At 41.8% G+C, this 27,759-nt stretch overlaps 1 protein-coding gene and 2 non-coding genes across 3 annotated transcripts in view; 1 reads left to right on the forward strand and 2 right to left on the reverse strand.

Moving 5' to 3' along the window:
- PIK3C2B (phosphatidylinositol-4-phosphate 3-kinase catalytic subunit type 2 beta) overlaps nucleotides 1-7,113 on the reverse strand; it is an 81,081-nt gene extending 73,968 nt beyond the window's left edge. The window contains exons 1-2 of the mRNA XM_069074650.1: nucleotides 6,330-7,113; nucleotides 2,816-2,929 (exon numbers count right to left, since the gene is read on the reverse strand). The gene's annotated coding sequence lies outside the window, so the exon portion shown is untranslated. The remainder of the gene's footprint in view (nucleotides 1-2,815; nucleotides 2,930-6,329) is intronic.
- A 16,461-nt stretch (nucleotides 7,114-23,574) lies between these two features.
- On the forward strand, nucleotides 23,575-23,647 carry TRNAK-UUU (transfer RNA lysine (anticodon UUU)). Its single transcript has one exon. It is a non-coding gene; the product is annotated as a tRNA-Lys (tRNA).
- A 259-nt stretch (nucleotides 23,648-23,906) lies between these two features.
- Nucleotides 23,907-23,979, reverse strand: TRNAK-UUU (transfer RNA lysine (anticodon UUU)). Its single transcript has one exon. It is a non-coding gene; the product is annotated as a tRNA-Lys (tRNA).
- Between the last annotated feature and the right edge of the window lie 3,780 nt (nucleotides 23,980-27,759).

A 27,759-nucleotide genomic window follows, 5' to 3' on the forward strand; every position in this document is an offset into this window, starting at 1 on the left:
TTATGTTCTAGCCAAATTGAATTATTTGCCCACCCTGAAAAATACCTTGTACTTTCCTACCTCCATGCCTTTCTTCATGCTGTTCCCTCTGCCTGAAATGCCCTCCAATGATCATCTTCACCTGGTAAAAACCTCATAAGATTAAGAACTAAAAGTGACCTTTGTGAGCCAGTGGTCCACTCCCTTATTTTACAGATGGGGAAACTAAGACCCAGAAAAGTTAGGTTAGCTGGCTGATCCAACATCCCCTTGGTAGCATGGCCAGTATGAGAATGCAGATCATCTGAGTCTAAATTCAGTATTCTTTCTATTATACCACCCTTGAGCTTGAGCTCAAAGCCACCTTCTTCATGGAGCCCTCCCTGATCCTCCCACTTGGATGTGAACTTCCTTATTTAAGCAGCTAAGTAGTGCGGCGATTAGAGGACCAGGTTGGGCTGAGTCAGGAAGACTAGAGTTCAAAATTGGCCTCATACACCAACTGTGTGACTCTGGACAAGTCACTTAACCTATGTTTGCCCCAGTTTCTTCATCTGTAAAATGAAAATAATACTAGCATCTACCTTTGGGGTTGTTGTAAGGATCAAATAAGATTTGTAATAATTGTAATATTAAATTGTATTTATAAAATAATTGTAAATACTTAGCATCTGGCACATAGCAAGTGATATATAAATATTAACTACCATCGTCATTATTTCTGAATCACTCATATCTTTTGGTTTGTTCCTCTCCTATAGCACTTGGGCATTGTACCTTACAATAGTGACTGGTTCATATCTCTTTTCCTGCATTACAGGCATCTTGAGGGCAGAACTTACCATCCCCCACCACCTGGTCCAAAGAAAGCATTTAACAAATATTGAATGGATCAGAAAACAATAACCCTCACTATCACTAAATTCTTCCTCATGTCTAGCCCAAATCTCCTAATACTATAATTTAAATTGTTGGTTAGTTTCCCTAAATTATTTTTAATATCTTTTTAAAAAATTATTTGTTATAAGGGATGGCTCTCTGAGGAGGGGAGCAGGGAGTGATACTGTGAGAAATATAGATGATGTAAAGACAAAAGATATCAATAAAACTTAATTTTTAAAAATCTAAGCCCATACCTGCCATTTAGGTCTGTTTCCATTTCAAACATGGCCCCTGTAAACTCACCTGTCTTTAAATGCAGCACCCAGTATTTCAGCCACAGATCAGTGAAAGAGAAGAACAGTGCAATAACCTTGAAAAGAATAGTGGGTGTGCCTCTTGCAATCTGGATATACCTTTGACCTCTGCCCCAATTTTGTGTGACTTTGAGCAAGCCGCATCACTTTTCTGGACCTCAGAATCCTCATCTATAAAATGGATTAACTCAATTTTGTGCCACATAGACATTTAGCATAGTGCCTAACATATAGTAGGCACTTAATTGTTTAGTGGTAGACCACTGACTGACAACCACCTTTTTGAGTTTCTGTCTCAGATTCAGAACCTGTGTTATCACCCAGATTCTATAAGACCATCATAGATTATGATGTGGGGGTTCCCTTACCCTATCCATTTCATCTATTGCAGTCATCTGCCCATCCCTCTCTTGCATCTTGCACAGTCCATGATTATGAAGATGTAGTAGCATACCAGACATAGCCAGTATGCAGGGAAGCTTCCCTTTCTCCAAAGGCTACCCCAGGGGTGGTAGGAGAGGAATGAAAATATCTTGATGGGAGATGACTCCACCAACCAAAGCCCCCCAGCCTCCAATCCTAGCGGTTCTAGCTCAGCTAGGCAAGGTGAAATACAAAGCAGCCACAGGTGTGAGCAGCTGCTGTGTAGTGAGGGACATGGGAATAAACCAGGGGCACAGAGGCTTGTAGGTGGCTTACAACCAACCCAGCCAGTGAGTCACAGAGGTCAGAGCTTCAAGAACAAACACTATGGAACAGAAGGCTGAGCACAGCCCAGACTATAATTATCCAAGAGGAACAGGGTAATGCAATGGATAGAGAGACTTGTCTTTGTGGAGAAGGTGAATGTTGAGCCACCTTGTAAGGAAGCAGAGTGCTACGGGTTCATGAAGGACCAAGGATATGGAGGAGGGACAAAGTGAAAGAGGTAAATGACCCTGCTCTCCCTTTAAACTGAGTGGAGGACAGGTAGCTGAGTCACCTTGGGCCTGAGGGAGATGCCCTTTTCTGTAGACAGAGAACTCTTGGAAAGAAGGAGGGACATTTGAAAGTTTGAAGGTGTGTCCTGTTTCTTCTCCAGTGGTTAATTGGGTGTGTTGTCTCTTCTCCCTGCTTTGTTAGTCTTCTGTTCCTATAACCCTTAAGAGTTTATTGCTTTCTCAGTCACCTGAGTCTGCCAGACTTGGAGTCAGGAGGGCCTGCATTTGACTATGAGACCCTGGGCATGTCATTTCACTTCTCTTGTCATTAGTTTTCCCATCTATAAAATGGGAATAATAACAGAACCTCAACCCTCACAGGTTTATTGTGAGGATCAAATGTGATAATATGTGTAATACACTATATAATAGTCAGTTGTCATTATTCTTATGATCTTGGGAAAGTAGATCCCCACTTCTAGTTCCTAGAGGAAGAAAACATTCCTTAGGAAAATCATCTCAGGTGCTGAGAGACCCGAGTCACCAGTCTCTGACCTTGTCAACACAGACAAATCCCAAGGATTTGTACCTTTTATAAGCCAACACAATTCATAAGCCACTCTCAATTGTTCAGGCTCCCTAGTAATAGAGGAGATGCTTAAATAATCCCCAGACCTCATTTTTGAATTCCACCTCACCACTCCCCAACAAATCTCTTACCAGAGTTGCTCAGAAGAAGTAAAATGTTTTGATTTTAATTTCTCTTCCTCTCCTTTGCACTTCAGGGCAGGGAAGTCAAGGACTTCATTGATTCACCCAAAGGCTCATCTGTTCCTGAATAATAGACAATTAGCCATTTTAGGATGTCTACCCAGAACTATGATGCCAAGTACAGTATAAATCAAGTTTACTAGGTATGGTTTCTTATCCTGAGCTTACCATCCTTGATTCAGCTCATTGAATACAAATAACTTCAGAGTCCTTTGCCTTCCTTCAAAGCTTCTCACTGGGGCCACCTCCTCCTTAAGGCCTTCCCTGATATTCCCCATGGTTAACATTCTCCCCTTCCTCAAATTACTGTATGGTTATTTATCTGGGTATGCAATGTACCCCCTAGCTGAGTATAAGCTCCTTGAAAGTAGAAAACATTTTGACCTTATTTTCCCAGAACTTAGCAAAGATGTTGGCATGTAGGGAGCATTCAATAATCCAATAATCATTTATTAAGCACCTACTATGTGCTACTACCACACACAATGCTAAGCACTGGTTACACAACTAATTTCTTTTTAAAAAGTGGTCATGCTTAGTAAACATTTGTTGAACTGATTAAACTGTTGAATCTGAGTGGGTGACAGCAGCCCACACCCTATGTAGCATAGTGAATCCAGTGACTGCCTTTGAGTCAGAAAGACAAGCTCAAATCCTGCCTCAGACACTTACTAGCTATGAGACCCCAGTTAAATTACTTAACACTGGGTCAGCCTCCCTTTCCTCTTCTCTAAAATGAGGGTGATAATTAGGGCACCTACTTCACAAGGCTATTAGGAGGGTGATATTAGATAACAATTGGTAAGTGTTTTGCAAACCCTAAAGCATCATGTAAATGCTGTAACCCTATTTTCTCTTTCCCTCTTGGGCTTGTGGTGGTCTTGGTTCTCTCCCTGGCTCATCTGTCAACCCAATACTACCCCATCAGTAGGTCCCCTCAGTTGTCCAGAGGGTGTTAGCTCTTCTAATATTTCTCATTCTCCAGACATTTGCCTCCAGCTCCCATTAGAAAGTCCATTTTCTCTCCTGGCTTCTATTCCATCAGTCCCAGACCATTAGGAAGATATGGCCAAAGAATGCCCCTCCAGACCTAGAGTCACCTCTTTCCCTTTGCCTACCCAACTATCAGAGAGGAATGGCAGAGGTTTTTCTACAACATAACTTCTACTTCTGCCACATATTCAATATCCCACCAGCTCTGAGTACCAGCCCCACTCCTATCCTTTCCCTTCACCTCAAAGGCCTTGCCCAAGTCACCCATAGGATCCTAGATTCAGAATTGGAAGAAACTTTAGGGGTCATCAGGAATACACTGTAAAATTCAGTATGGTACATGCCACTCACAAACCCTAAGCTGGGAAAAATCAAAGAGACTCTATGAGGGAGGGAAGAGGATGAGATATGGTTTTAATGAGTTCTCTCTTGCTCCCTGTTCTCCCTCTAAAATTTCTCTTTCCTCAATGGCCCTGCACAAGACTGATGCACTGCAGATTTCTCGTAGGGAGCCCTTGTCTGCATCAGAGATCTGCAAAGCACTGTGCCAAATAGAGGGGACTTCAATGAATGGACCAAAGGCATGTACATGTCTTTTGCCTACATACACGCAATTATCAGTTTTTCTCCCGCCAAGACAAATGGAAGAATTCATCTAGGCAATGGCAAAGATCGGTGACAGCCAAGGGCGATGAACTCCCATCCAAAGGAGTATGGTAGAGGTATAACCTTGTCCTAAAGCTGTTCTAAACCCTTGATAGAATCTGAAGCTACCCTAGGCCTTTAGAGGTAATTCCCAGCTGAGGTATAATATGGACAAATACTTATCTAGATATGAGTGAGGGCTTGGGCAAAGGTTCAATCAGACATACACACTCAGCAGCAAACCAAGAGTCATGAAAATCAATCTCAGGCTCACCTAAGGGCCAAAGGAAAACCAATGACAGCCCCAGCGTTAGACTCCAGACCAGAAAGAATCCAGAGCTGTAGTCTCTTCAGACTTTGGCTTCCCGGCAAAGCTATAAAATTTGCCTTCATTTAATTTTTCCATGAATATTACCAAGAATGGGAAGGGCAGCTTCCAGAAGGGCTAAATATTTGGAAGGTTTGGTACCTCTTCATCTCCACTTTGTGATCATTGGCTGGAGGTGTGTGTTGGGGGTAGAGGTGGGGGTGGCGCGCCAGCATTTTGGGCCCAGTTACCACTTTCCAGGCCTGTTTCCCCTTCCATCACTCCAAGGTCTCACAGAGCAACATGGCAAGACCTTGGTCAAGGGTTGGTCCAGGATGAAAATTCAATGCAGATTCCCAGAGCTGGCTTAGCCATCTCCTAACTGGTCAGGGAGTTTAAGGAGGATAAAAAACAGGGGGACAAGGTGGCATCAGGGCCTCAATTCCGGGGCTCCCTCTTGAAAAAATCTCCTAACAGGAGGAGCCCAAGTGCAGCCCAAAGTGCAGAACTCCCCGGCAGAGTTGGGGGAAAAGAAAACAGACCAGCTAGGGACAATAGAGATTCCATCCCAGGCTGGGCTGGTGGGAATGAGAAGGGGAATGCAATGAAAGCCCCAAAGTGGGAGGAGGGGGAAGAAAGGGGGAAGTGAAGGAATGAAAGGAGGAAGGTTTCCTCGCAGCAAGGGAGCTCCCTGACCTGGCACCCCGACTGTGTTTGCACAAACTAACCGTGATGCCTTTGGTAACTAACTCTTCCCACATCCAGGGATCCTGCCAAGTCCCGGGTCTCCCCACCCCACCCCACTTCAGCCACGCTTTTCCACTGCTGGCTCTCCACTGCGGTTCCTCCCAAGCACCCAAACCACCCCTAGGAGAAGCTGAAGAGAAGAAGAGCCCAGGCCTGGGCGTGAGCCAAGGGGGCCACTTTCCCATCCAGCCTAGCAACTCAAGCTTATTAGGGCTCTCCAGCTCTCTCCCTTCCACTTGCACTGTTCCTCCTCTTAGTGGAAGGGTGCTGCTGCAGCGCCCTTATAAGGCAGAAGCCAGGCTTCACCCTCCCCCCACCCCCCAAAAAAAGTAATAAAAATTCTTGTCCTTCCCAGGACTGGACACTGACTTTTCCCCCACTGGGAGAGAAAACAGCCATCCCTCGGGACAGGTTTTACTATTTGTTTCTCATCTTAAACGCAAACAAAACCTAAAGGTTTGGGTGAGTTCAGTTTGGAGGCAAGGGGTGGTACTCTGGGGCCGGAGGAGTCACCCCCACCCCCACCCGTCCCTCCACCTTCTCCAGCAGTGCTGGAAGCACGCTCGCCCTACAACCTGCTCGGCCCCACAGGCTCTCCTCTCCTTTCTCCTCCCCACAGCATCCAAGGCTGAGGCGACAGTCCAGGCACCTTCCCTATTCTTCCCATTGTTACACCTCCATGTTGGGAAGAGCCCCTGACCGGGTCAGTGCTCCCCACGTCCGTCATTCTCAGACGTGGGGTGGGAGCACCCACGGCCGGCTGAGGCTTACCTGGGTTGGCTCCACTGCAAGATCGAAAGGGTTCCCGATTGCCTGGTGCGTGTGGCTGGTCGTGTCTCGATGGGGCTTCGCTGATGTCTCTCTTCTCTGCAAGCTGTTTCGTGCACAAGCCTCAAGGTGTTTCTAGCCCCAAGCCTTCCTCCCTTCTTCCCTTCTCCAGCCCACGGTGTCCATAAACCAACATTCAAAGCCGACGAGCCTCTGAAGAGGGGTCCCTGATGCAGTGGGAGAGGCTGGCAAGGGGGAAGTGCTGGGCTTGCATGGAGGGGGGGAGGGAGGGAGGGAGGGAGGGAAAGAGAGAGAGAGAGAGAGAGAGAGAGAGAGAGAGACCGACCCAAAGAGGAGCTCAAGCCTGCTAGCACAGTACAGCAACCATGAGTAGGACAATAGCAAAAGGAGGAAAAAGGGAATGAGCCATCTCCCGGAAACGAGGGGCACTGCACCAGCAAGCCCAGCCTCAATCTCTCTGAGACCCTTGACAGGATCCCAGTCTCCTGGCCAGAGCCAAGTCACTGAGCCTGAAGAGAGCTAGAGGGAGGAGCCTAGATCCTACCGCTCTGACCTCTCTCCACCCTCTCCTCCAGGGCCTTCCCTTCCAGCCAAGGGGAGGAGGAGGGGAGGAGAGGGAGAACAGAGAGCCGGGATGAGATCCTGCTACTGATACCCAGGCAGAAAGCCCAAAATTTCTACTAACTTTTCCCTCCCAGAACTCCATATAGGAAAGCAAAAAAAAAAAAAAAAGTCTTTAGACACAGAGAAAAAGGCACAATTTGGGGTACCCAGACTAAGGAGTGTATGTGTAGTGTTACCAGGGTGCCTCCCCTTCAGGATTTCCAAGCACTTTTTCACATTCATCTCCTTTATCTACCCAACATTCCTTGCATGTGCAAGGGTTTGTATGGTTGTGCCCTGGAAACCTGAGAGGTCCAAGGATAGGAAAAGAAGGCAAAACACCTGGAGAGTGGGGAATTCCCAATAAACTCATGGAAAAAGGAAGGGGGAATCCCCAACATGAAGACAGGCCAAGGAATCATTTTCCTTTCATATACTATATACCAATATATGTCATCTTAACTTTATTTTCTATTGAGGAAACTAGGGCTTTGAGGAGTATTTTCCTATATTGGAATAAAATGTGCATAAGTATACAGGGTTGCTGTTCTTTCATATACTATGCTCAGATAGATTTAAAATACCACTTTTATTTCCCCAAAGACACCCAATTTCTCATTGTCCAAGTTTCCATTATGCTACTGTCAGTGGCCCCATACCCCTGGCCTTCCTCTTCTTCTTCTTCTTCTTGATTAATTCTCCAGCTATTCACTGAGTACCCACTATGTGTAAGACATTAAGTGCTGGTGAGACAAAGATGAGTCAGACAGAGTCCGTGCTTTCGAGGAGCCCTTGCTCTAGTTTGAAAAAGGGACATAAACATCATTGATTATAATATAAGTTAGAAGGGTTTGTGTGTATAGGATCATATAGATTGTAGAGGGTGAATGTGAGAGATTAGAGAGGGAAGAAGGGAGAAAGCATTGCTAGCTGGAGGAAATCAGAGAAAGATGTTTTCATAAAGCAAGATATCAGATACCAGGATACAAGAAACAGGATGGACTGGAGAGGGGAGAGAATGGAGTAAAGGAGAATAATTAAAATAAAGGGCTGTTACAGTGGTGCAGGCAAGAGGTAAAGAGTACCTGAACTATCGTGGTGACAGAGGGGGTAGAAAGGACATTGTTGAATGAAATATATTTCCTAAGTATTATTGATAAGACTTGGCAGTTATTTGATGGGGAGTTGGAAGAGGATTGGGAGGGAAAGTGATGAATCCAAGATGGTAGACCTAAGGGGCTAGGAAAATGGTGGTGCCATATAAGAAATGGGAGGGGGAAAAGTGATTCAGAAGAAAGAAAAGTTTTAGAAGAGAAGTGAAGAATCCAGTACTGGATATATTATTCCTGAGCTGTCACTGGGAGCACTGGGAGAGATTAGCAATAGAAGTATAGTAGAAGCTACCTGCAAAGAAGTGAGAGCTGAGAAGGGGAATGGATGAGATCCCCTTGGTAAAGAGTATAGAAATAAAAGAAAAGAGGGCGGGGGACAGAACTTGGGGGAGGCTCACACATTTATTAAGTGTTTGCTATGTGCCAGACACTATGTTAAGTGCTAGTGATACAAAGGAAAGCAAAAACAAGATGCTTACATTCTAATGGTGGAAATAATATATAATTAACTAGATACATATATACTATACACAGACTAGATGAAGGGAATCAGAAAGGGGAAGGAGTGAGCAACTGGAGGAACTGGGAAAGACCTCATGTTGAAGGTAAGATATGAGTTGAGTCTTGAAGAAGCCAGAAAACCAAGAGGTGGAGGAGAAGAGAGACAATATGCCAAGCCTGGGGAATAGCCAGTACAAAGGCATGGAGATGGGAAATGAGAGATGGAAGTCATGTTCAAAGAACTGCAAGTGGGGCCAAGTGGAGTCAAGACCAATAGCTTGGGATGAACAGAGGGATGAAAGAAACAGTCTCCTCCTAAGCCATTGAAGTAAAGAATTTGTCCAATTCACAGGGCAGCATCCCACTACCTATTCTGTGAAGAAATGGTATGGTGAATCGAGTTTGGGCCTTGGACTCAGAAAGACCTGTTTCAACCCTTATTAGTTTCCTCATCTATAAAAAAGAGATAATAACCTACCTCCCAAGGTTGCTGTGAGGATTAAATAAGTCAGCACATATATGTGCTTTGCCAACTTTATAGCTCTATAGAAATACTGGCTATAGATAACAAATGGGTGTAACTTGCCATTGGAATCAATAATTCCTTGTTCTTCCTCTATGGTGTAAAGAAATCTTTTCACCTCCGATACTCACTTCCCTCCTGTACTTCTCTTGCTGGAAGTACCCATAGCCCCTGAGGCCTCTCCCTCCAGCTGGTTCCTCCAGAATCTCCATTTTAAGGAGAATGCCAGGCTAACCTTGTCTTCTTCCCTCTCCAGGCTTTACTCCTGAGTCTCTGGACTTTCACTACTATGCCCTTGCCTGTTACCCACCCTCACTTTTTCAGCTCCTGTTTCTGTGTTGTCTGGTGGGAAAGGACTGTCTTTCTGCTTGTTTTTGTATTCACAGCTTTTCATCCAAAGCTTGGTACATAGTAAAAGCCCAGTAGATACTTGTTGACTTGACTATGAAACAATAGAGTTAGGTTGCTAGGTTAAAGGGGTAAGAAAAAAAAAAGGGGGAGATTTTTTTTAAGGATAAGAAAGAGTATGTTAGTGGGAAAAAGGGAAGAGATTGACGATAGGGAAATTGGGGGTGACCAGTGTGTAAGATGCTAGAGAAGAGAACTCAAAAGGGAAGAATGACATATAAGGAGAGATAAGCCTTGGAAAGAAGTACATTTCATCCTGTGAGACTGGAGGAAAAGAGAGGTAAACATTCAAAGACAGAGGAGTTTGGGAGTATAAAGGCAGAAGCTCACACTTAATGGCCTTAATCTTCCTTGTAAAGTAGGAGGTAAGGTTATCTGCTATAAGAGGGGGATGGAAGAGGTGATAGAGGAGCTTGAGGACCAAGGAACATCTCCTAAGGGAAATGGCATAAGGAGTCAATAAGAAATTAATAAAAGGGGTGAATGGAAGTTGGAAGAACCCAATTAAAGCCTAAGAGGCATGAATTTCTAGTGGGCCTAGTTAGCATGGTTCTGGGACTTCCTTCAATAACAATAGGTGGTTTGGGAATAAATAATAGTAAAATAATAATCATAACTAGCATTTATAAATGTTTTAAAGTTTGCAAGGCTCTTTACAAATATTACCTCTTTTTGTACTCACAAGAATCCTAGGAGATGAGTGCTATTATTATTCCCATGTTACAGATGAGGAAGCTGAGGCAGACAAAAGGTTAAGCGATTTGCCCTTGGGGGTCACATAGCTAGTAAATATCTGAGGCAGGATTTGAACCATCTTCCTGACTCTAGGTCCAGACCTTTATCAACTAGGCCACTGAAAACAGAAAATATGATTGGGCAGATGATACAGGATTGAAGATTATTAGCAGGACAGGGAAGCAAGATAGTCAAGGTAACCAATGGTGAAGCCATGAGTGTTTAATATGGTTTACCATTTGGTTTGCACTATATAAACTGGGAGAATAGAATATGGGCCTGAGTGATCAGAGATCACCATGAGGGCAAAGAGCTAATTTTAGGAAGTGTAAGGTTGTTGGAGTTTCACAAAGACAGGATGTTAACATCCTTCAGGGTCCTACTCAAAGAAGTAACTAATGATGAGAATTTCAGGCACCCAGGCAACCATTGCAGGAGGTATTTTGGGCTAGGTGGATTTTTCCTGGTGTTCCTCCAATCAGAATGTGTAAGAAGTCACTCAATCTGCCTACTTCTCAGGGTGATTGCCCCCAAGCTTCTGAATCAGAAAGAGGCATCTAAGAAAAACATCTAAACCAGAGAGAGGCATTGCAGTAGAGTGGGAAAAACCTGAAATCCATACCTCTCATTTTACAGAGGAGAAAACTGGGGTCCAGAGAAAGTGAAGAGATCGGCCTAACGATCTACAACTATGTAAATAGTAATAGGATTCAAATCTAAGCCATCTGACTCCAGATCTAGTGTTCTTCCCCAACACCTCTTAATTCTAGTGCCTTCTCTTTCTGTTGATTGTTTCTAGTTTCTCTTGTGTACAGCTTGTTTATACGTATTTGTTTGCATATAGTCGCCCCCATTAGATTGTAAGATCCTTGAAGGAAAGGACTGTCTTTTGTCTTTCTCTGTATTCTCAGGGTTTAGCACAGTGCCAGGCAAACAGCAGTTGCTTAATAAATTCATATTGACATGGACTGACTGACTTTCTGGTTCTGTTACTTAGGGTATGACCTTGGAGAGGTCACCAACCCCTCCCTGCCCTTTAGTTTCTTCACTTGTAAAATGAGGATTTGAAAAAAAATTGCTATACTCATCTGTCAAAGGTCATTTTGAAGAAAATACTGTACTAAAGACAATTCTATTCTAAAGGCCGTTAGAAGCCCTTCCAAGAAGATGGATGAATTGGAAGTCACAGAATCTAGGCTCAAATTCTGTCTTATCACTTACTACCTGAGCAGGTTTCTTAGGCCTCTCTAGATCTCAGTTTCCTCATTCCTAAAATGAAGGGGTTCTTCTAAGTATAATCCTAGGAATTCGCATTTTATAGGATTCAGAATCTTTTTAGTTCAACCTGCCCCCTAGTGGTAAAATGCAGTTCATACACCTTTGTGAAGTGAGCCCTCAAGGACACACCATTTAGAATTCATTTTTGTTGAGCTCAACATTTTAGCAAGTGTCCAAGGCATAGCTCAGGCAGGAGTCAGTTAATGTATCATCCCCTCCTTCGTAGAGAAAATGACACAGATAAAGATAACTATAATGTGAAATGATACAGGATGAGCATTTCAGAGAGGCAGAAGGCAAAATGAGGTCTTGAGGGGGATGAAGGGCATTCCAGAATGGGAGGCTTCCCTGGAAGAAGGAATATTGGAATTGAGCTTTGAGAAGAGGCAGGCTTTAAATTGGGTGTGAATTCTAAATGTCAGGAGGAGGCAAGGGAACTCTGCAAGTATAGAGAAAATCTTGAGCCAAGACAGGGAAGGGAAGAGACGGAGGGAAATGCAGAGCTTTTTCTGAAAATACAGAACAAGTCAGTTAGTGCATAGGCTAAATGGAGAGGAACGTAGGAAATAACAGTTGAGTGAATAGGGTTCTACCAAATAGTGGAGATCTTTGAGGGTCAGGCAAAGAATATGAACTTGATCTACAAGAGCTAAACCTGGTCTGTTTTTGTTTTTTTATTGGTTCACTCCATGTAAAGTTCCTAACACCTACCTGGCCACAAAAGCAACAAAAATGAGTGTTTCTCAAATTGAAGATTTTTGGGCAAAGGAGTGAAATCACTATATCTATGCATGAGAAAGATTAGTTTATCAATGGCAGGAAGGATGAATTGCTATTCCATATATCATTCTGTCCTGCATCTCTCTTTTCCATGCTATATCTCCAGCCCTAGCTTCCTTCAAATTTGATGGTGTCAAGGACTTCAGTGGTAAGCTTCAGTAGCTGTGGCTCCTGAAGGAGTAGGGGCTTTCAGCATCTGCAGAAACAGGTGCAAGATCATGTCTCCATAATGATTGTTCCTCTAGATGATGGCTGGGAGTATGGGGGAGGTGTGGATGAAAGGAGCTGGTATTTCCTAGGCTTCCCCTACTAAAGTCTAAACCCCTGTGGACATGCAACCTGGTAATTGCTTGGTGATACAGTCATTTCTGTTGAAAGCCCAGAAAAGAAAGCTCTTGTCATCAATGTTCTTGGCACTGTCAAAGAGTACAATAACCAAAATTGACATGATTTTATCAGCGGAAATGATGTTAAGGGAGAGGATTTAAAATCTGCTTTGCCATGAGACCTTTCCATCTGACTTGCATCTAAAATCTTACATGTGTGTTATCTCCTCCATGAGAATGTGGATGCCTTGAAAGCAGGGACTGACCTACTTTTCCTCCTGTATCATCAATGTTCAGCACAGTGCTTTGCACATAGTACCAACTTAAGTGCTTCATTTATTCATCCATTCACTTGTACATAAGTGATCAAAAGATCTGAACAAAGATAACAAAAGTATTGCAGACTATTAAAAGTTATGTGAAAGATTGTTCCAAATCGCTAATAACAAGAGAAATACAAATTTAAAAAACACAACTTTGAGGCTTTACAGCAATTTTCAGCAAACTGAAAAAAATGAGAAAACTGGGGATAATCAATGTTGGAAGGACTATGGAGAAAGACAGCCACGCTAATAAACCATGGTTGGAACTCTAGATTAATCTAACTGTTCTAGAAAGTGATTTGGAATTATGCTGAGAAAGTAACTAAACTTTCTATACCTTTTGACGCATAGATCACACTATTGGGTACCCCCAAGGAGGCAAAAAATCTGAATATGCCACAAAATATTCATCACAGTATTTTTGTGGTAGAAAAGAAATGGAAATAAAGTATGTGTCCATTGACTGGGGAATGGTTAAACAAGTTGCAGTTATGAATATAATGGAATGTTATTGCTCCATAAGAAATTATATTGCAAAACAAAATAAGCAGAACTAGGAAAAACATACATATATTTTAAAGTAATGAACATATAAATATAATAAATATTTTAAATTGTACTTTATAAGAAATATATTAATATATTTAACACAATAGATATACACATATCTTAAATAAATATCTATACGTGTAATGACAACAATGTAAATTGAAATAAAAGCAACAAAAAAGAAACTAAAGCTTGTGTCATTATGCTCAAGCTTAGCCCTAGGAAAAAAGATGAAAAAATGTCTCCATTCTTCCTGTGCAGAAGTGGGGGGCTAGGAATATGGAACATTACATATACTGTCAAACTTATTTGAGTTATTGACTATTTTTTGTTCTTTGTTATTTAATGGGGTTCTGGCATAGGCATAGACCATCTGAGAGAGTGTTTCTCCACGTGAAAAACCCAGAAAGACTACTTCTTGGAGATTCATGATGATGCATATTAGAAGTGGACTTTTTTTGTTAAACTCCCAATGGGAGTTCGAAAGTTCTCTTTCTGTTCTCTTTCACCTACCTCATGGCTCCAATCTTAGAAAGCTACAAGAACAATACCCTGGGGGACTCTGGGAGACCATCCAATGGGTTCCTAGTTGTAGCCTGTCAGATCTTATACTCCTCAGAAGAGAGTTCTTCACTTTAGGTCCACCAGCTCTGTTAACTACACCTCAGCCTTCATAGAATGGTCCCTAAAAACCACAGTATCCTGTATTGGCAGTGCCCTTCCCCAACTCAACCACAACATGAGCCATTAAGCCATCCCATCTTGTCCCTACTACACTGTTGTAGGGGAAGTCTGACTTTAGCACTCTGTTACTTCAGGTTTGATTTTGGAAAGAAATGAGGCACTTCTAAGTCACTGAACAATCAACAAAAAGGTTACTTTGACTTCATTTGGTTTCTATTGATGTAATCCACTTTGTCTCCATATTAAAACATGTCTGGTCAGTAGGGCAGTGAACTGTGCAGTCTTCAGACACCCAACAAGTTGGAGGGGCCCTGAATGGGACTTTTTATGCCCTTAGGTGACCAGAAAACTGCATCATGGTAGGCAGGAGCCACTCAGTTCCCAGGAACAGCTGTGTTGTTTTTTAGGGAAAACTAATTCTTATTGTGAGGAAATAGGGAGTTAGGACTGGGAACCCTGGTCCTACCACAACATGTAAGGAAAGTACCTTGGTGAGAAAGGCTGGAAAGATATTCTGCAACTAGGTAATGTAGTAGATGGTGAGTTGGATTTGGAGTCAGGAAGACCTGAACTCAAATCCAACATCAGACACTTATTAGCTGTTTGACCCTGGACAAGTCACTTAACTGCTGCCTGCCTCAGTTTCCTCAATTGTAAAAAAATTGGGATAATAATAGCACTTACCTCCCAAAGTTGTTGTGAGGATCAAACAAGATAATATTTGTAAAGCTCTTAGAACAATTCTTGGCACATAGGAGGCTCCATATAAATGTTGTTATTATTATTAACAAATTCTACGGGTTTGACAGTTCTTCAACTGCAGATACTTTAAAAAATATCCTTAAACTTCCTTTAAAAAAATCAAAAAGACCTGTCATATTCAATTGAATTCTCTTTGTACCCAATCTTTTTTTTTTTAAGCTTAAGTGACTTCTTAGTTCAACAGCACCTGAGACCATTCCAACCTGGAGTTTTGAAAGGTTAGAATATAGAGCCTCAGGTATCCAGGAGTCAGAGTACAGTCTGGGTTTTGCCTAGCTAGTATAACATACCTTTGGGAGTGATCTTCAGGAGCTCATGTCAGTGTTAGCTGATATATGAGTTTATTCAGCAGTAGTCCCATATGTGGACATGATCTTTTCCATAGCATTGGTGGGACCAATGCCTATGTAGAAACTGAGCTATGTTTTGAACCTATTTTCCTTGGTCTCTTGGGTGGATGGAGTGGGGATTACGCCCCTAAGGTTCTGGGAGAGATATTTATATGTTTGTTCTTGCTGTATCTTTGAAGTAAATATTCCTTTGTAAACATTATTTGATACTAAGTGGAATTGGGGGTGTTAGTCCTTGATCCTCAACAAATAATCAAACAAAGCTAATGGTGGCTGGAACTTCTGGCAGTAGAAAAAGAGAGATTAACCACTAACCCTTCAGGGTACCCTGGAACTATGAGTGGGATTGTAGACTGCCTGGCTCTGGGATAGAGGCCAGAGTACCTATAATATAGTTACAAGGGATGGCTATATGGGTAGCCAATAGAGAAAGATACATTTGAAAAATGAGGTGATATAAAAATGAAAGTTATCAATAATTTTTTAATGTAAAGTGTATAAGCAGTATCATATATTGCCCAGGCAATTCATGCTATCGATTACATCTGAGCTGAAACACCTCCAAAATGCTGTTAATATCAATGACTGGGCTGTATGTGGGTCGGGAGTTTCTGATACCTCTGGAGAAGAGGTGGAAGCATAAACTATTACCTTTCCCATTCTTGTAGAATTGTCCCCTCTTTGAGATATTTTGGAAATCTATCCCTTATAGGCTTAAAAATGGGTCACTTCTCTTTCTGACCATCTTTAAAGATGTTAGTGCTGGTTCCAAAATATTGTCTGTAGAGTATATTGGATACTGAGTACATTGGATACTGAGGCAACAGCATGCTGGGATCCTGGTTCCATTCTTGTCACCTACAAAATCAATTACTGTAAAACACTTACAGATCTCTGCCACTTCCTGTGTCTTGTCCACCTTCCTGTCTCTTAAATATGCCGATCTGGCTTAGTTTTGTAAAGTTCATTTTCTCAGCTTATTTTTCTTGTTTTGTGAGATCATATTATATGCAGTCTTTTGTTTTACTTCTACATAATAGTTTTATGAAGGCTGTCTGTGGTCCTTAAAAAAAATTCACTTTTACTAAATTCTACATCAGTCAGTCAGTCAATCAACAAACATTTACTAAGTATATACCATGTTCTAGTCACAGTGCTAAACTCTAGGATGGCAAAGAAAGACTAACACATTCCCTGCCCTTACACAACCAGTTGAAAAATAGCAGTTGGAGAAAACAATCTGCCTTCATAATGCTGACATCCTAATAGGAGAGATAACATACAAACCACTAACTATGTGTATACAAGACATATAGACTAGAGAGCTGTGTTCTCTTCTACCTAGCATACACCTCTAGATATTGCACCCCTTCATTTCTGTCTTACAGAATTAGATTTGTCACTTCAGTTTGACATGGATGATGATGTTGCTGTTCCCTTTGTTGACATGGCTCCAAATTATGCAAAGCTGACTTTGCAGGAGTCAGTGCCCTTTGGCCGTTGGGTGCCCCAGACATGAGAGTATGATGGTGGGTATAGGTCAGAAAGATAGCTATATGGGGCGGGTGAGGTCCAGAGTCAAAGAAGTGCTCTGAGCCTGAAGTACTCCATTGAGCACAGGGCTATTGCTAGTTGGGATGATACAGAAAAGATCCGGCACCATACTTTCTCCAAAGACCCCCATTTAACTCTTGAAGAGTACCTTGCATTGCTCACAGAAGCTACCCTGAGCCCCAAAGCCAAAAGAGAAAAGATGATGCAGATAATATTTGAGACCTTCCATACCTGCCCTTGTGTGTTGTCATCCAAGCTCCTGATGTCCCTGTATGCCTCTGGTTGTGTTGTTGGTAATGTAAATAGACTCTGGTGTGATCCACACTCTGCCTATTTATGAAAGTCTTGCCCTTCCCCATGCCAACCCCCATCTGGATCTGTCTAGCCATGCCCTGAAGGACTACCTCATGAAGATCCTAAGAGAGGTTACATCCTCATTACCACAGCTGGGGGAGAAATTGTATATGACATCAAGAAGAAGCTTTGCTGCAATGTCCTAGACATTGAACAGAACAAAGCTATTGCTGCCATCTATTCATCTGAAAAAGAGCTATGAGCTCACTGACGGTCAATTTTTCATCATTGGCAATGAGATATTCAAACTGTCTTCCAACTGTTTCTTTGCATCTGATTTAAACTCCACAGACAATAATACTACCACCACCCTAGGGGAACACGATGTCCCCCAGCCCCTGGTACTCCTCCCCACTCTCCAGCTTCCTCTTATGTGTTGTTTTCCCTTATTGGATTGTAAGCTCCTTGAGGGCAGGAACTGTCTTTCTTTTTCTTATTTGTATCCCCAGTATTTAGCACAGTGCTTGGCACATAGCAGACCATCAATAAATGTTTTGAATTGAATCAAATTGTATCTTAGGTATGGAATCCTGTGGTTTCCATGAAACTACTTTCAACTCATTGATGGAGTGGGATGTTGATATCCATAAGGATCTGTACACTGATATTATTTTGTCTGGTGGTACTGCCATGTACAAGAGCATTGCTACCAGGATGCAAAAAAAGTACAGTCTAAGATCTCAGAACAATGAAAATAATAATCATTACTCCAGTTAAGCAAAAGTACTCTGAATTGGAGCCTCTTTTCTGGACTCCCTAACCACCTTCTAACATATATGGATCAACATTCAAGAGGATGACAAATCTGGGTCCTCTATTGACCACCACAAATGCTTCTTAGTGGATTGCTAATTTCTGTCTTTTTTGTAAAAAGGTCTTATGTAATAATTATCCCCCCAAAGCGGCAAGATTGGGATGTTTGTTTTTTTTGTCTGTTTCTTTCTTTTTTTTGGTCCTTAACTAGTGAATTAAAAACTGGAATGTTGAAGATGATTAGCAGTTTAAGTAAATTAAGTAAATTAGAGGCAAGTACCCCCAAAGTTCTACAATTCATCTGACTGAACATTTTTTTTAAAAAAGAGCTATTCCAAATATTGCATAATACATTGTTACATGGAGTTATTTGCTTCTATGGAAGCTGCTCTGTTCTATAAAAAGAGCTAATTACATCAATCCAGAAGATGGAAGGGGAGGGACAAGTAGTAGTGTTGCTTACAGGTAAATTATGTAATCCAAAAAAAAAAAAAAAACCATTTTCCAAAACAGATTCTGCCTTAATGCTTGTTCCTTTCTTAAAAAAAAAAAATTGTCAGTGCCATAATGGCCTTCTCCTTCCTCTCACTGCCCTCAACTTGTAGTAAATGAATACTTCTTATGATCTCCTTAGGAGTGTAATGAACTTAGTACTGGTATTTGGAGGAGCTTTACTTGCACACTGACTTAAGAGTTAAAAGAAAAGTGCACACATTAAAGAAAAAAAGACAGACACACACACACATGGAGGAAGGGGAGAGAAAAAAAATTGAAGTTAATCTCAGAATGGAGGCTCTAGCAGTAGGGGTAGGGTAGGGGGAGACAGAACTGAGAAAATCTTCCTGTAGTAGGTCTGATTTGAGTCTGGAGAGAATTCAGTAACTCTCTTTTTTTGTTTGTATTTACGTATATATGTATATATGTGATATGTGTGTGTGTATGTCTGATGCTTAAGACTCTCCACATAGGGGCAGCTAGGTGCCACAGTGAATTAAGCACCGGCCCTGGAATCAGAAAGACCTCAGTCCAAATCTGACCTTAGATACTTGACACACTGACTAGCTGTATGGCCTTGGACAAGTCACTTAACCCCAATCAACTTACCTTCCCCCCTCCAAAAAAAAAAAAAGACTCTCTACAATCCATTCCCCCACCTATCATTCCAGTTCAATTCCATATTACCTCTTCCCCCTCCTCCCCCCCTTTTACTCACTCTCTATTCTAGCCAAGCTGGCCCTCTGGCTACTCACTATACAGAGCCTTCCATCTCCTCCTTCTATTGATTGCTTTTGTAAAGATCTACCATGCTTGAAATCCACTTTCACCTTTTCCTCTTAGAAAGACTAATTCATTCAAGGAAGTCTTTCCTATCTCTTTGTACTGAATCCTTCCTCAAATGATATGTAACCGGAGACTGACCAATGAGAGCCCATTCTTATGACCATGTACATCATCCTCTGCCTGATGTAATATCCCATGTAGGTTTTGGAGCATATGCAGGTATTTTATGACTGTTTCCTGCCCATTTACCATGTGATGAAGAAAAAGACCTCTTCAATTGGCTACTGAGCCAGAACTGAGAAGGCATACAAAAGACTCCAAACTGGCTCAATCAATGATATTGGGGAGAGAGTAAATGTAACTGGTAAATCGGGGAGAACATGCCTGAATGAGTACTCAGTCTAATAATATTAGAAGAAAAACCCTGGTTCCTTCTTAGGGAAACCCCTAGAAACCTGAAGGGGAAGATGTAGCTTAGCCTTGCTCTGAGAGATTGGACTCATCAGTCTGACTGAGAATTGGGTTAAAAGGTTACATGTAAGGTCTTGTCTTGGACAAATATCAACCCTTCATATTTGCACCAATCCCTGGAGATTTTCCACTCAGGGCGTCTATTATTGGATTCCTTAATTTTCTGAAACCACTAGAAGATATTTGGCACATTTTCTTTCCTTCTACTTTAGATTGTAATTGTAAAGTCCTTTTTTACAATGTGTTTTCTTTTTAAGTAAGACTGCTTCCTTTTGAGATGATTTTTGCATAAATGTTTAAAGGAAGAGGAAAAAGGAATAAGAATTTGTACAATACCTACTATGTGCCTAGCACAGTGCTAAGTGCTTTCCAAATATTTTCTCATTTGATATTTAAACACTGATACCTCCTATATTATTGAATCCTTTAAAAAATATTGATATTGAGGCGAATATGAGAAATATTCCCTTTTCAGAATAATTTCTTCAAGAATAAAACTGAATATACAGAAGAAAACAAATTCAGAAGGGGATACAACCAGATTCCTTTTTTCATTACCCTGTTTAATTTAACATGCAATTTTAAAAGCTACGGCTAGTAGAAGTTCACAATTTCATATACCATTCTCTTTTTTGTTGTTCTTCTTTGTATAATGAACTGTGTGTTTGAATTTATTGATAATTGTTAAGTTAACAATAAAAATGATAGAGTCAGAAGGTGCTACACATTATAAAAACGAAATTAGTCATATCTGAACTGACAGGAAACTGTAGGGCAGCAGCTCCAGTGATCTGAGAGTTCCAGCCATTTCATTATTAGCTGTCTTTAGGTAGTCAGATCATTTCCTAGATAATGACAACAATGTGGTTGAGGGTGGAGGGGGAGACAAGAGAGAGAGACAGAGACAGACAGAGACAGAGAGATAGAAACAGAGAGAGACAGAATAAAGATAAAACACTAACTACATTTTGTTCTAGCAGTAGATTATAGCATCCACCTGACCTATTTAATCAAGCTATTGAGGACAAAATAGACAAAAGTAAAGACACTGACTCGGGCTCTCATTATCGCTTTGCAAAGTTCAATAGTTGTAAGGAAGATTGAGAAGAGGCTGAAGGAGCCGAGGAGCCATCTTAACCAGTAAGCATTTCTTGCCAGATACATGGTAGCTGAAAAGCTCATTTGCAAAACATTATGGAAGAGACTATCTGAAAAACAATTTGGAGCTATACTGTGAAATTTGTGTATTTTATCCTCGAGACAATAGGAGTCATTGCAGATAGGGGTGGGAGTGAAGGGTAGATCTGGGTTTGGAAATATCAGTTTGCCAGCTGTGAGGATAGATCAGAGAGAGGAGCAGACTGCAGCCTGAAAACCAATTAGGAAGCTGTTGCAATAGTTCAGGCTAGAGATAGTGCGAGTACAGAGAAGAGATAGCAGAGGTGTATCTGAGAGATTCTGGTGTGTGTGAGTGTGTGTGTGTGTGTGCTGTGAGACAACTGATTTTATATATATGGGAGGTGGAGATTAGAGAGAGAAGACTCAACTACAAGGATAGTCAACTCTGAGGTTGCAGACCTGGGCACCCTGACAGACGGGATAAACTCAAGAGAAATTAGAAATTAGTAACTTTGGAGGAAATATGAATTCTGCTTTAAATGACTTGAGTTTCAGATGCATGCTGGATAGCCAGGTTATTATTGTTCAGGTGTGTCTGACTCTTTCCATGAGGTTTTCTTGACAGAGATACTGAAGTAGTTTGCCATTTCTGTCTCCAGAGTGTCCCCATTTTACAGATGAGGTAACTGAAGCAAATACTAAAATGACTTGCAAAAATTAAATGACTTGTACGGGGTCACAGTTAGTACACAGCTGAAGCTGGATTTGAACTCAGATCTTCCTCCAGGTCCTGTGCTGTTATCCAGGTGGGAATGTGCAAGGTCGGTTGGTCATGTTAAATTTATGTTTCCACCTAGTCTAAAGACTTTGTAGTTCTTAGCCCTCTTTTCTACTATATTTTTGGAAGTGGAAAGGGATGGGGGCATTGAGGGAGGACATAAAACCCAGGGACATTTTGTATTTAATTTATGGCTAAAAAAAACCCCCATCACCTGATGGCCAGCCTTTAGTAGCTAGTTAAATTGGTGCCACATCCGACATTAATGTACTAATAAGCCCATACTAACCCATCTCTACCTTCTCAGAGCCTGCCAACACCCTGACCTGCTAGCATAGTCTCTAAGAACCCAGGGTTGCCTGAAGGCTAGCATGAATCATTCAGGTAGAATTTTTCTACCAGTCCCCAAAATTAAGATATAATTAGTTTCCTTGTTGGTTCTTCCCTATGGAGATATATATTTTTTTAATAAATAGAAAAGAACAGAAAGAAGACCAGAGAAGCAGGACAATTTTGAAAGCTAAAGGTTGATCTATTAAATACTTTAAAAGGAGAAGCAAGTTGTGCAGTAAGAGAGATCTGTATTACATATAAAATTCTCTCTTTTTTCCTTTTCTACTATGTTCAAATACCCATTCAATTTGACGTTTAAGACTCATCTAGCTGAGTTCAAATCCGGCTCAGGCACTTACTTAGTTGTGTGAATCTGGGCAAATCACTTAATCCTGTTTGCCTCAGTTTCTACATCTGTAAAATGAATTAGAAAAGGAACTGGGAAACCACTTCAGTAATTTTGCCAAGAAAACCCCAAATGAGGTCTCGAAGAGTTGGACACGACTGAAAAACGACTAAACAGCAAACAAGGTCAGAATAAAAACAAAAAGGAATTCTTGTTGATCCTTCCATCTACTTTTAAAGTCTGCAAGGTCAGTGGGTCAATAAGCATTTATTAAGCTTTTACTAAGTGCCAGGTGCTGTACTAAGCTTTGGGGATAGAAGAAAGGCAAAAGACAGCCCCCTCTCCTCTCCCTTCCCCCCCCCCCCCCCCAAGCTTGCACACCCACAGGAAAGACAAAATGCAAACAATTACGCCCATTGGAAGGCAGAAGCTACAGTGACCTCAAGGTTTGCTCTCTGAATGTTTTGTTTTTTCATCTTGTCATTTCTGATGACCATCAGCCTCTGAGGAACCCATCTATGGAGCCGATTTTGCCAACAACTTGCCTAGGGAAAAATAAAATAAAAGTAATCCTTGCTGGATGTATTTTGATCCTAGTTTCTACTTTACATTCATAATAATTAATAATAATAACAATAATAATCGTTAGCACTAAGCTAGCGCTTTAAGGTTTGCAAAGAGCTTTACACAAGTGATCTCCCTTAATTTGCATGAAGTTCATTCACCTACTAGGTTTGGCTCCCATCATCCTAGAACCAAGTACATCTCCTCTTTCCTCATTGCTATCTGAATGTCAAAATGATATACTGAGATATGAAAGCTTGTTTTTAGTAAATTGGCATATTTTGCCCCCCAAAATTCCGTGCATCCACCTCAGTGAATTATTCTTTTTAAAAATGTTTGCGTTAGAAAGGGTAGAAAGAAGGTAGAGGAATCGGGGTGAGAGGAAGATGCAAATTTGTGTCTCAGTTCAGCTCTGAGAAGGTTCATCTCTGTGTGTATTTTTCTTTCATTTTCTGCCATCCCTTAGATTTCAAGGAGTTGGGTTTCAAATGCCTTCATTGGCTGCTGACCAAACAGGAAATGTGAAAGGGACTGAAGAATGCAGGTCTAATTTTAAAAAGAAGCTTAGCGTTCTAGTGTTTCTTTTCGAATAAGAATAAGAAAGGAACTCTGCTGGCTCTTGCTCTTTACTTTGCTATAGAAACACATTCCACAAATCCGAATTTAGGGACAGCTCATAAAGAACGAGTTGTCCATTAGGAATATAACAAGTAAGCTTCGGAAGATCAAGCTGTCAGAGCGCCCGGATAGCTCAGTCGGTAGAGCATCAGACTTTTAATCTGAGGGTCCAGGGTTCAAGTCCCTGTTCGGGCGTGGGCTTTTTGGTTTGCAAAATTTTCTAAAAACATCTGTTCTAATACCATTCACCCGACAAATAGGAAGGACTTGCCAAATTTTGGACCAGCATTTAAGCAACTCCTCAGAACCTTGCAGAATTAGACAAGGCGTCGCCGCGTATTGGGCAAACCAGAATTTTGCAGGAAGCGCAGCAAACATATCCTCAAGTGAGAGGTTTCGTTTCTCAATTTGCTTAATTAAAAAAGAGGAAGCTTTTAAAAATAAAAGTCACTTCCGCCCGAACAGGGACTTGAACCCTGGACCCTCAGATTAAAAGTCTGATGCTCTACCGACTGAGCTATCCGGGCTTCTGCTGAAAGGCTGCGGCGCTGCCCCTTCTATAGGAAGTTGTAAAGGTCGTGTGGCTCTCTCCGCCTACTTTGGTTTTGCAATCTTTCAGAAAAAGAAATTCAAAGCTTGCACGCTGGAACCAGATGGAAGACGCTTGCCTCTCTCCTTTCCCCAGCCTTGCAGCTCATGCACACAATCCTGGTGTATCTAGTTCCTCATTTGTCTACTTGGTGCTAGCATCTGTCTGGTAGGCCACGTGTCCTGATTCTTGCCTTGGAAAACAGGGCCATGGCCGAGCAGAGGCTGAGCCCGCAGCATGGAACTGAGCAGAGAGGTTACGCTGCGGGTGGCGGAGCCAGCCGAGGCTGCAGAGAAGCGGGGAGGGGCAAAGGGAGAAGAGGGAGAGGAAGGAGGAGGAGGGGGAGAGGAGGGGGAGGAGAAAGAAAGAGGGTGAGGAGGAGGGGGAATGGGAATGAGGAAGGGGAGAGGAGGGAAAAATAAGAGAAGGAGGGAAAAGGAAGAGAAGGAGGGGCAGGGGGAGGGAGAGGGGAAAGAAGGGGAATGGGGAAAGGAAAGAAAGAGGGGGAGGACGGCTAGGAAAGAGGAGGAGGGTGAATGGGGAAGGGGAGAGGACAGGAGGGGAAGGAGGGGCAGAGAGGAAGGGAAGCGAAACAGGGTGAGAGGAGGGGAAGGGAAGAAAAGAGGGAAAAGGGGGATGAGAATAAGAAAAGAGGGGGAGGATACAGAGGAAGGAGGGGGGAAGAGGAGAAAAGGGAGAAAGGGGGGAAGGAAGGGGAGTCAGAAGCAAGAGAAGAGATTAGAGGTAAAGGGAGAAATGCAACTGAAAAAGCTAAAAAGTTTGGAGTGTGAAAGCCCTTCCAAAGTAGGGAGGAGAGAGCAGCCTGTCAATGAGCATTTATTAGGCACCCACTACTCTAGGTATAAGAGCTGGGAATATAAAGGAAGGTAAAAGAATAGTCTCTCAATCTAATTGGGCGAATGGGGGAGGGGGAGTCAAACACAACTGCAACCAATTATACACAAGCAAGATAGAGTTGGGGATGTGCACGTAGGGAAGGGGCTAGCATTAAAGGAAGGGCCTCCTTGGGACAGAGCCACTCATTAAAGCTCTCCATTAGAGCTGGAAGGGCAGGGAAGATGGCTCAGGTGCATCTGTTCCCATAAGCCTTTCCTGCGCTCCTCTTTCTCCTAACTCAAATCCTGCGGTGTTTATCTGGGGGCTAGTGCTAAGTGCCTGCTGTGTCTCAGGCCTTGTGCCAAGTGCTGGGGATAGAAAGGAGAAACAGCAACAACAAATGTCCCTACTCTCACAGAGCTGGGTCTAGTGAGAGAGAGGCGAAAGCAACTAAGAACCACATCGATGTCTGCTCCCATCACAGGCACTTGGGGTTGCGTGACTGTGGGCATCTCACTGAACTTGACTTTTCTTATCTGTAAAATATTACCTGCAGGAACGAACTCATCCGGCTGTTTAGAAGATCAGATGAGATCATTTGTCTAACTGTGAACCGCTGCTGAACCCAAAGGGCTGGTGCATCACTCCCACACCCTCATTCTAAGGGAACCCTATCCACTTTGGACCCATGCACATGACCAGTATTAAGTCTAATCTTAGGGCATCCTAGCCTCTAAGGAGAGGTGAGGATAGGCTACTTTTTTCTTCATTCTTCAGCTTTTTAAACTCCCATCACATTGCTGTGGGGGTAAATTAGTATATAATATAGATAGATCATACATGTTTATATATAATATTTATCATATATAAAGCTTGGGTTTTTACTGGAAATAGTTAGCCACAAGGGAAGATAGTCTAAGGCTAGGGGGTCACTCCTTTTTAAATAAGCCATCAACTCATCCTATTCCCTTGCTCAATAAAATCCTTCCTTGTAATTTCCAAGAGCCAAGCCCAGTACTGAGTCAGGCCCATGTGAACAGCATGAATCAGAAAAGGTCAGCTTTGGGTCAGCTATTCTATAATGTAAAGCACTTAAAAATGTTTTGAATTTATTTTTAATTTGTGGAATAAAACAAGCATTTCCCTAACATAGTAAAATTTTTTAGATGATTACACACAAAACTACAAATCTATTATGTACAATGATATATTCCTAATAAGCACTTTTCCCCTCATTTTATTTTATTTTGCAACTAACAATCACTTGTTTTCTCTCCCTCCAATCCCCCCCCCCACTTAAAAGGAAAACAAAACTTTTATAATATAAAACATCAAAATATAGTAAATTAGATGTAAATAAGTCAAGTAAAACGAATCCCCACATTGGCTATGTCCAAAAAACATGTCTCAACCTGAAACTATCACATCTCTGTCAGGAGATAGGCAGTAGGTTTTTTTTTTCATGAGTTTTCTGGAACTGCATGCAGTTGACCATTGCATTGATCATAGTACTTGAGGTTTTGTATTTTTTTTTTATTTTTTAAAATTAACAACAAAAAACAGTTTTTTCTTCCCATCCCTCCCCCCAAAATGAAAAGGAAAGGGGGAAAAAAACCTCTTATAACAAATATGTATAGTCATGCAAAATAAATTCTCACAGAGAATATGTCAAAAAATATATCTCAATCTGTATCCTGAGTCCATCATTTCTGGTAGGTAATGTTTCATCTGCACTTCTTCAGATAGCTAATCTCACTCATTCTATTCAGATTCTGATTAATTTCAGTTTCAGAGGTAAACATTATGTTACTGTCCTGAGAAATGTGCTCAGTTCTCAGTTCTTTTCCTGTTGTATTGTACTGAATTTATAGGTAGGACACAAAGCCAGGAAGGTGCTACAGAATCAGAATCAAAAATATTCCCATAAGGGGCGGCCAGGTGGCTCAGCAAGTAAGAGCACCGGCTCCAGTGTCGGGATGACCTGGATCAAATCCTGGGCTCAGATACTCAGCACCACACCCAGAAATAACGTGTAACCTTGAGCAAGTTACTTAACCCCAATTGCTTAATAAATAAAAAAAATATTCCCATAAACTGGGATGATGGGCCAAAGCCAATTTTATTCAACACACATGCATTAGATGCCTGCTGTGTGCAGAGCAATGGATTAGACATGCCCTAGGGCACAGCTCTAGACTTTATTTTCATCACCTGTCCTCCAAGCCTAATATGCTTTTCCTCTTTATCGCCACCTCCTGGCTTCCCTGGGTTCCTTCAAGTCCCAGCTAAAATAGCACCTGGGAAGAAGCCTTTTCTGATCTTCCTTAGTGCTAATAATGTCTTCCATCGATTGATTTGTCCTATATATCTTGTTTGTTTATACTTGTTTGCATGTTGTGTCTCCCATTTGGTTATAAGCTTCTGAAGAACAGAGACTGTCTTTTGCCTTCCTTTATAATTCCAGTGCTTAGCACAGTGCCTGGGATATAGTAGGTGATTAATAAATGCTTGTTGACTGACAGTGTTCTGTTTTATGCCCTCATGGAGGCTGTGATTTAGTTGGAGGGTCATTTTTAATTCTTTTTTTCTCTATCATTCCCCTTCCATACCTCCCTCCCTCTTACAAGTCAGCTATCAAATCCTGTTGAGTATCTAGTCCCTTTTCTCTATTTACATTGTTACCACTGGGTTTCAGGTCCTCATGTCTTCTCACCTGGACTATTATAATAACCTTCTAAGTGATTTCTCTGGTTTTTCCTATCTGTACTCTATCCAGTCCATCTTTCACAAAGCTTTCAAAATAATCTTTATGAAGTATAAGTCTGACCATGTCACTATCTAGCTCAAAAATGTGGCTTTCTATTGCCCATATTATAAAATA

Source organism: Petaurus breviceps, unplaced genomic scaffold (genome assembly GCF_028583685.1).
Source record: "Petaurus breviceps papuanus isolate PSGF00001 unplaced genomic scaffold, PetGlider_PUasm1.0 90895, whole genome shotgun sequence".
Taxonomy (NCBI): Eukaryota; Metazoa; Chordata; class Mammalia; order Diprotodontia; family Petauridae; genus Petaurus; species Petaurus breviceps.